The 9,922-nt window shown below is 31.3% G+C and overlaps 1 protein-coding gene and 1 long non-coding RNA gene across 3 annotated transcripts in view; one reads left to right on the top strand and one right to left on the bottom strand.

Annotated features, from left to right (window-relative positions):
* The window catches only part of LOC136797110 (uncharacterized), a 27,001-nt gene extending 25,532 nt beyond the window's left edge, over window positions 1-1,469 (bottom strand). Inside the window, exon 1 of the long non-coding RNA XR_010844942.1 lies at window positions 1,356-1,469. This is a non-coding gene — a long non-coding RNA (uncharacterized lncRNA). The remainder of the gene's footprint in view (window positions 1-1,355) is intronic.
* Window positions 1-9,922, top strand: part of LOC106687026 (glucose dehydrogenase [FAD, quinone]) — a 36,904-nt gene that overhangs the window by 2,388 nt on the left and 24,594 nt on the right. The gene's annotated exons all lie outside the window — the stretch shown is intronic.

Genomic DNA, 9,922 nt, shown 5'->3' with positions numbered 1-9,922 from the left:
AATCCGGAATGCCATACCCGGTCAAAAGCTAATGTGGAGAATTGACAAAATAGGATAAATTCGACTGAAATTACTGATCTGGGCAGAATAGCCTGCAATTTTTTTCTTAAATTGATATTGTAAATTTGTATTGTAAGATTGTCCATGAGGATGGTCGAATCGGCCGAAACGTTCGACTTAAACAATAATAACCAGTCTCAAGAAAGCGAAAAGATTATATACAAAGCTTAATTTTCTGTTTAAATACCTTTTCCCTGGTAGACAAGTCGTTTATCGTTGTATTGTTTTTCAAATGCATGACTGGTGTCTGTTTTTTTATTACCTACCGAATTACAAATAATTGTTTAAGTTTTCAAAAAATATTATAAAATATATATTAATTTATGTGTATACACAATTCAGGAATGTTGTGAAACATGGCTAATGGTCTGATAGTAAAGACATGGGACAAAAAATGTGAGAAACAAATCTTTGATTAAGTGTGCTGGTAATTCTACCATTTTGGAAGAACGGACCATATATTTTGTAAAAACTACTGCTTATTACTCTGTTCTAACGAGTCATCTATTATTTTGTTGATTCTTGAGCAACCAAATTAAGAACTTGAATGAAATCTCACCGTATAAATTCATGTATTGTTAACAAGCGATTTCCCATTTATTTTCTTTAAAATATATGATGAGGTCAATAGTGTGGTTAATTGATCTAATTAAAATAAGATGTTTGCGGTGATGCCACAAGAGCAATTGGGTATGGTTCCCAAAATTTTGTTCTCCTCACTTATAAAACAAAAAATGGGTCTAAATGTTTTTTCCTTTTCTCTGGTTTGAAAGTACTCCCGAATGGAAACCCAAGGAAAATATGATTCCATACAAAAATTCATGACCTTCGAAATCCCCGGATTAGGACCGTTTTTATCTTACCTTTAATAAGTTGGAAAAACTATTAATATAAAATTATTTTAAAATTAAATTCTCATAATCTTTCATTTAAAATGTACCTTTCCAGTAGAAATTCCTAAGATTAGTAAGGTGAAAAACGACTGGAAGAGGTCACAAAGTCGACTTCGCTGCCAAAAGAAACTCCATCCGTCAAAAATAAGAACTACCAAATTTTATTTCGAAGTTCTAAAAATTCTTGAAAAGAAAGAAGCTATCAATCGAGTGTTCAACACCTTGTATGGTTAATTTTAAGTGTTAGTATAAGGCAGCTCCAATTTTTTTGGGTTTGGTCCACACTAAGAAAAAAGAGTGTTCGAGAATACCCTTTGCGGTTCCAGATAAACCTATAGAATCACAAATGTGTTTTATCACACAATTATTTTTTAAAAAACTATAAAAAAAAGGAATGCTTACCTCGTTTGTGGAATGTAGTTGCCGTATCATTCATTACTGCTGACCCGTCAATCCTTGCCCATGACTTTCAATGTACGAGGGCCAATTCAATCCTGACGACCGCGACGAGGTAGTATTGCTAAAGGAAAGTTAGGATCATACTTTTCTTATCAATAATTTTTTAGTTTGGTAAACTTAATGCTAATTTACTTTAGATTATATCCAAAATCAATTTTTTTTTTAACTGAATTAACATTTACATGCATTTACATACATAACATGCATTTACACCAGTAGTAGACATCAAAATTTAGAAATTAAAACTTCTAAATACAAAAGAATTGTTCCTGCATCTATTCTTTTAAAATACCTAAATGATAAATTAAAATAATTAATATGAGAATTTTTCTGAAAAATTTTTTGAAAATGTGAGACCTTTCTGGTTATCAATCAACACATATATTTCTCTTAATTCAAATATTCAAATATAAGAGGCAGATTGTTTAGTGATGTTGTTTAAATTTTATTCGATTATATGACATAAGAGCAAATCGTGGCGTCTCATAAAGTAGGAAATTATTTGCTTATCTAGTGACGTCATCAGGTCATGATGAGGCCTGGAATGCTATTGTCTCTCAACGAGAATTAATTTCTGCCGCCTACTCTGAGAAGCCCAGGCTTAGCGGCAAAAGACTCAGTTGTCGGTACATATTGAAGACGTATGGTTATTGGATGGCGCGAAGCTATGCTGGGTATCGTGGATACGAAACGAGTATTATCTGTAAATTGCTTTTGTAAGGATAGAAGGCGTGAGGATGCGTCGAAGGAACTGGACGTTTGGGCATGTCGGAGGTTATCTGTTCAAATACGGACTTTAAAGTTTGTGGTGTCGTCAAGGATGGAACGTCATCCAAAAAAAGTCTAAACGTCATCCGACCCTTAATATTTTCGATGCGAACACTTCCCAAGCCGGCGATACTACCGTAAAAGTGTTGGGACTGACCACCAATCCTTGTTGCAGTTCGGCAGTGATGAATGTGTACTGACTCTCTGAGTCGAGCAATAGACGTGCCGGCGCGGAATGTTTCGAGCTGCTTAATATGGCGCATGCCGTGCCCATGAGTGCCTCCGAACAAGGGATGGCAGTGGCGCGTGTGTAGCCCACGAAATCGCCCGGCTTCGGTGAATTTCCGTTAGTGAGGGAATCTGCTGAATCTTCCACGTGCTCTGCGAGGCAAAATAAGCACGAAAAATTCGAAGGAGATTTTTTTTTATTGGATCGTTCACAAAGGGCTAATTTTCTACTGCTATATAGGAAAATGTTAGTAAATGCAGATTTTATTTACGGTTTGACCGATAGTAATATAAGACTTAGGAAATAGAAACAAAAAAAATTTTTAAGGTGAGGTTTTAAACCAAAAAAAAAATTTTTTTTTTCCACATTTTATTGGACTTGAAACAAAATAAAAGTTGCAGTGCTGTGGAACACATATCTGCCATCATGAGGAAATTGCAACTTCTACAGACAATAAAATAGTTCTTCTCTGGATTATCTCTCTAGGAAGTCTGGTGAGTCAATTCTTTTGAATGAGCCTTGTCATTCCCACGCTGGGCTGACTCAATGGAGGACTTGAACAAAAAAAACACACCTTTTTTCTGATTAAGTTGATTACTGCGTCCAGGTAGAGAATGTTCTATTAATGCATCCTCTGGTTATCACGACAGCCGAAATACTATGATATAATTTACTTTTTAGTATTTTGTAATCATTAATTTTTCATATATTATGCAAATAACAGTCACCTCTGTGATCAATCCTACAATATCATTCAAAATTTAAAATAATTTTGAAATATGAGCATTAAGTAAGTACTGTTGTAAAGAAGAATTCAGTCTTAACATTTTTATATCAACTGAACTACAGATTATCAATCGTTAAAAATAATTTGTTAAGGGCTCTATAAAATGCATTGAATGATCTAATTAAGATTGATAATAATTTCCATTTCTTTTGGTTTACAGATAGTTTTATTTAATTATTTTTTGCTAAGTTGTATAAATAAAAAAAAAAGTTTTTGCTTACCCGATATTTCTATCATCTACTTACTAAAAATAATGGTGTTTAATCATGGTGGAATATTGAAGACTGGCATGGTTGGATTGTTGATAAGAGAAAGTCCCGTAGGACGCAGGTCAAAGAAAAGTGGAGTATCACCAACGCGAAATCTCGCTTTCGGTCAACGGCGAAGTTCTCTAATCATTCCTGACTAATGAAAACATTTACAGTTGTCGGTTAAAAAACAATTTCATCTTTTAACAGAAGGTAATACCGGGTATTTGTAAAATCTACAAAAAAAAAAAAAATAATTTCTTTTATATATTATGTTATGCTAGTTCTGTTCTAAAATGTTTATTTTTTGTCAAATCTCAACAATTAAAGTTACAAACTCTATGTAACAAGTATATAAGTTTATAAACTGTTCTTAAACATATCACCATTATTACAACTTATTATTCTATGGGCAACAGTCCATGGAGGCCTAAGTCCTCGCGCGATGTATTTCTTAGTCATCGCGCGATGTATTTCTTAGTCATCGCGCGTTTCTTGACGTGGTTTTTTGCAGGGTGGGTTCGTCACTCCCACCCCTATTTTTTGTGAGTGCCACCCATTGGCTAACGGGCTTCACACATGCCCGGGGGAGGTTGCCAGTGAGTTTTGCATTATTTTGTGCTTGAAAAAAACCCTGGTGGGACCGGGATTCGATCGATAACCTATAGGTTGGTAGACTGGCGAGTTACCACTACTATCGCTGCCCCCTATTACAACATAATAATATAATAATAAATTAAATTAAATTAAAATCTCATGGAGCGCCAGGGGTTTGGTACTTTGTAAAGAAGTACTATTGCTAGACCAATGGTTGTGCAAGGAGGTGATTTGATCAGAATCACGCTCGACCGCCAGATTTTTACCCAATTAAGGGTACCAACTACTTGCAAACAACTACATAGAAGCTGTGTGGACCCCAGGAGGGCTCCAGAACCCACAGGAGTGACTCAGGGCTACAGTGATATAGAAACCAATTTTCTGCCCAGCCGGATTCGAACTCGGGTCCTTAGACGCGCTTTATCCCGTAGCTAACGCGCTCCCTTATAATTGTTATTTATATAACAATAAATACTTTAGTATTACGATGTTAGTTTACTCTTAGTTTTCTTATCAATACAAGTTTAATGTTGGTAAACTTTTCTTACTGCTTACTACTTACTATACTTTAAAAGGGAACATATATTTACCCGGCTATGGCATCCAATACACTTGTTGAATAATTTCCACTTTTTTTTTTTTATGAGTCTCTTATACCCAGAAGTAAAAAACTGGATCTTTTGTTTCTCTAAACTCCCATCAAAATTACGTTATTCGGAGAATACAGTATTTTTTCAATAGCACGAATTTTCTGTTCGGAAATAATTAGATTTTTTACCTGAACTAAGCAATAGGTACAAATACAGTATATAGTAACAATACAGTAAAGTCCTTAAAATGTAGGTATTGAGGTATTTGAACCACAATGCAGATGTGGTGCAATATACACACTGTAAAAACAAATATAAATACTATCAAGACTGTAGTGGGCTGGACAGGTTACATGAATGGATCGTGCCTCGTCCATTAAGAAATTATTATTTGGGTATGTGGAAGGTGAAAGAAGAAGACGCCCACGGCTGAAATGACAGAGGAGGTTGAAGCCGATGGACAGACATCTCTGGGAACAAGAGTTTGGTGGGCCCTTGCGCAAAACACGAGATAAATAGAGGCGATGTCTTGAAGAAAAGTACCAGGTTGCAATACCTCTGATGATGATGAAGTGTGAGCAACCAGAAGTTCATTTTATCCAGGAAACAAGATCTTCATTCAGCGCTCAATATATTGAAAATTATCTACCGCCCTAAAGTATTAAAACTATTTTAAGGTATGATAAATTTCATAAATTTTAGCTCTAATCCTTTGTCGAAACCTTTGCGCTAAATATTTTATAAGGTGTTATTTTTTCAACATCTATATTTGTTTCCAAATTATGAACAACACTTTGTGAAAATATATATATATATTTCAGTTGGCTCTACAACTATAGCAGATCTTTGACAGCCCGAACAAGCCTATCTTGGGCTACTGCTTTCCAGTTTGCTGCTTACAGCTCTTCAAAGTCATTTGTATTTGATAAAAGTTTCTGGACCAGCAGATTTATATCTAATTATATAGAATTTATTTTACAAATTCAACCAAAAGGTTTAGGAATATAACAAACTTTGATTAAATTTCAAGCAATTCGTTACAGTGGTACTGAATAACATGATAGTTATTTAACAGCCGTAATTTAGATCTGCTACGTTAACAGCTATGATTAGCGAAGATTATGAAATAATCCTTCGGTTATTACCGTATGACATGCTATTTTAGATGTTGAGATAAGTAGCTATATAAAAATTATGTTAATAAATAACAGCATTTAAATCATAATTGCTCCCAGCTCATCTCTAAATCTGGTATAACTAAGAGCAGTTAAGTTTGGCTGTTATTTAGCTTTAAAGGTTTAAAGATTAATCTGCTTCATATTTGTTTCGAGAGCTTCGGGTGAACTTTTAGGAGGCGGAAACTTTTAAAAAGTATTGAAAGGAAATAAATGATAACTAGGGATAGGATTTTTATGTTTTCACATATTTTTACCTGACCATGATAATTTCGATTCCTTACTAACAAACGATGTTTCAAGACATTTCTTGCCAAAAGAAGCCATTTTTATTTCACATATTTATAAATGTTTGGTCTTTTCTACATATTGTTACATATTTTGTTGTAAATCACATATTTTCTGAAATATTTGTTATTTTTTACATATTTTTAGATATTTTGTTCTGAATCACGTATTTCCTTAAATTATTTGTTCAATTGTAAATACATTTTTCGCAGCAACTACGATTCAAGAGAACGCAAGAAACTTGAAAGGTGAAATTTATCATTTATCATAAATAGTGTGTAAAAATTCTATATTTTCATCTTTGAAAACAAATTAAAAGCAGTGGCAATAATAAATTTTCACAGAGAATTACATCGAGAATTTCTCAGAATCAATTAAAAAGAGCAAGGGTCTTATTCCTGTAGCATTTTCCTAGAATTTGTTAGTAAGACACAACACGAATTACTTTTCTTTTTTTCTCACAGTAATGCACTTAATAATTCACTTTTATTTCTGTTTTAGAGGGTTCGGGAAAAAAAATAAATAAAAAATAGAATTTCTTTGTTTACTCCTCAATCCATTTCTCTGTTTCCCCCCTTCCGATGGTCCTTTCTCATCTTCGTCTTGTTTCACTACCCTAGTTTAATTACAATTACTAATTAATATATTGTTATTGAACGGCTGTTTTCTCTAAGTGCAATTTTTTGTACATATTTTAACATAATTTCTTTAAAATATTATTCATATAATAAATACATATTTATGTAACTTTTTTTAAGTTATAAAATTACTAATTAATTAGTAATTTATATTGTTGAATAATACATAATTTATAAATACATATTTTTTTTAAATATTTGACAATTTACTAGCACATATTTATGTACATATTTTAGATTTTTTAGCAAATAAAAATCCTATCCTTAATGATAACAAAAAAAACTGACATAAGCTATCCAAAATATTATCAGCGTTCTACTACGTCTCACTACTAACTGCAACATAGGGGGTTCGACAGAGAGCTATCATATCTCATAATCTCATTACACTAATGTTACTTGTAACTTAAAAACTTGTAGGTTTCCTGTTTGTTATTGGTCTATGGTGACAGTTGTATATTATCATCATTTTTCAAAAAGTTCTATCCTTAGGACAGAAATCTGCTACGTGGAAATGTGCTCTAAGTTTGAAATTATTTGGTTAAATCGTCATTTGATGCTTTGGAAATAAAATTGGAGTAATAAAATATTGAATTGTTAAAACGTGAAGCTTCACTAATAAAGTTTTTACGTTTTCACAGTTCTTTATTTTTATTCGGACAAAGCTATCATCGTTTTGACCTTGTACTTTGAAAATGACTGCACGAAATTTTACGGTTTATTATTTTAATGGTTGTTTTGTACTTTAAAGTGTAATATTTAAGAAATACCGGCTATTATTATTATATTTGTTCAGCTATTTGCTGAATTATATTTCTTATATTTTTTTACTGTAGGAAGTGGAATAAACAAATATATACCATGTTTTGTATTTTTGCTCCAATTGGATATACCAGTTATATAAAAACATCTTATTATTAATACTACTAAAAAAAAAAACCTTTCAATTCTGGATAATGTTTATTGCTGACCCAAGAATCCCTGGATTGGAGTCATACTGATTCTACATCGTCCGTATACTCCTCTCTTAGGAACTTCAAGTCAATTTAGTATACTAAGTATTTAAAATAACGTAAGATTTGTAAAAATCTTCTGGAGTGTTAAATGAGTGGGCACTTGTACTTTGAAAGATAAAATTCTCTTTTGGGATTTTCTTTGATAGGATTCGTGGAAGGAATAGTTTTCATGATACTAACTTTCATTAGAAGTTTTTTATCTCGTTGATTATGATAATAACATAGGATCAATCCAAGATAGCGAACATAACGGAGCGCCCTGTCCTGTTGACAGCACCACTGTGTTATTGCTGCCTGAGGAACCTGTATTACCAGTTCAACTGAAACCCCTGGGAGAATAATTTGGTGGATTTTTTATTAACTCAGGCGATTGGCGATATAAATGACTGTTTTTTTTCTGTTCCATTAAAAATTTAGAAAAATAAAAATTGTATATTCTGTTGTTACTTATTAAGATCTCCGAAATTATTCAACCGATTCTCACGGATTTTTTTTTTTTTTTTTACAAAATGTTCGGTGTCGTTCTTGAGAGGACTATTTAAATACCAGATTTATCCAGCAGATAAAAATTTATCATCAAAATTAAACATAAATTGCATGATAAAAAATTTAAAAATTTTTTTTCACATTATGTGTATAAGAAATAATGATAGATAATGGGATCACCAAATCAAAGAAAAAATCATCTGTTTCGGACAAGTATTGTCAAAGATACGGCGAATTTTCGATATTACCCGACTATAGAAACAAAAATGTTATGTTCGTTTGTTAATCAAATATTTGAAAACCAAAATAAATTCCCTTCAAGACAAAACAGTGAAATCGGACAATTATTTTCAAGACATGCCGAACACTATAATTATATTTTTAAAAATTCTATTTTAGAATTCGTAGCTAAAACATAAAAAACACAATATTTATGTTCTAACAATTTTTATCAAATCTTTTAAATCTATATCAAACATTCAATTGTGTTACTCAAATTTAAGCGTTGCTGGGTTAGGCAGTCAAGAAATAAATAATCAAATGTTTTGATAATGAATTAATTTCATTCCATTAATGATTTTATGAACCACGGACATTGACGGTTTCGTTGTTTAACCTGTGAAATTAACAAGTTTATTCCTTGATAGCGAAAAAAATTATAAGATTTTTATAATATTTTAAAAATAATAAATAATACATTCTAGATGCATCAACGGATCTCGAACCTGTGTATTTATTAAAATTTTAAGACAGTATAAAAATTGTAGTTCTGAATTTTGGCTTATTGCTTTCATTACTGAATCTATGTAATATATGAAGAAAAAGAAATTGAACACCCTATAAAAAAATAAGGCTTTGGCTTTCAATATTCGTTGAATTCAAAAATCGAATAAAATTTTGTTTAAATACTGTGATGATTTTTATGACAATTACACCCCTGTCACTCGCTGATGTCCCTTAATCACAAATTGCACCGCTTTCTGTGCAATATTTCCGTGAATTACAATAAATAAATAAAATAAAATAAATAAAAATTGTGTATTGAACTAAAATGTAATAATTTGCCAAAATATTGATGAAACTGGATCTTTATTGTAATAAATAAATATACTTGCTTAGATAAATTAAAAAAAAAAAAAAAAGATATATTTTTATTTAGTTAAAACATCTATACTCTAAATGACATCATTTTTAAATTACCATATATGAAATAATGAAAAAGTTTAAATTCGATGATAAATAAATGAATTTTTATTTTTTAAAAAAATTCTATTTTAGATTATAAAAAATAGGATTTTAGGTTATCATAAATGTATATTACAGCAGCCCTACTTTTGACATTTATTTGATTTGAAAACTCTCAGGAAGAATGAATGATATACATCTTGGCGGAAAGTCAGAATAACAGAGAAAAAACATTTTGTTAGCTTTTCTGAACTTAGTATGGGAAAGTTTAAAGAAAGCATATGACTGTTTCTCAATATAGACCAAATTCTATAACTGATCATAAGAATTTTATTATATTACGATTATTTTTTGTTTATTATTTCATTAGTTAAATTGTGAAGTATACATTTCGAGGTACACTCTTCAAAAAATTAAATACAATTTGTTTTAAATTTATCTTCGTCTTGATATCCACTATAAATATTTCGTAATATTTGGTAGATCTTTTCTTATCCGTTCCT

The sequence above is a fragment of the Halyomorpha halys genome, unplaced genomic scaffold (genome assembly GCF_000696795.3).
Source record: "Halyomorpha halys isolate HHAL.00 unplaced genomic scaffold, Hhal_1.1 Scaffold908.1, whole genome shotgun sequence".
NCBI lineage: Eukaryota > Metazoa > Arthropoda > Insecta > Hemiptera > Pentatomidae > Halyomorpha > Halyomorpha halys.
This window is presented reverse-complemented; position numbering and strand designations above follow the sequence as displayed.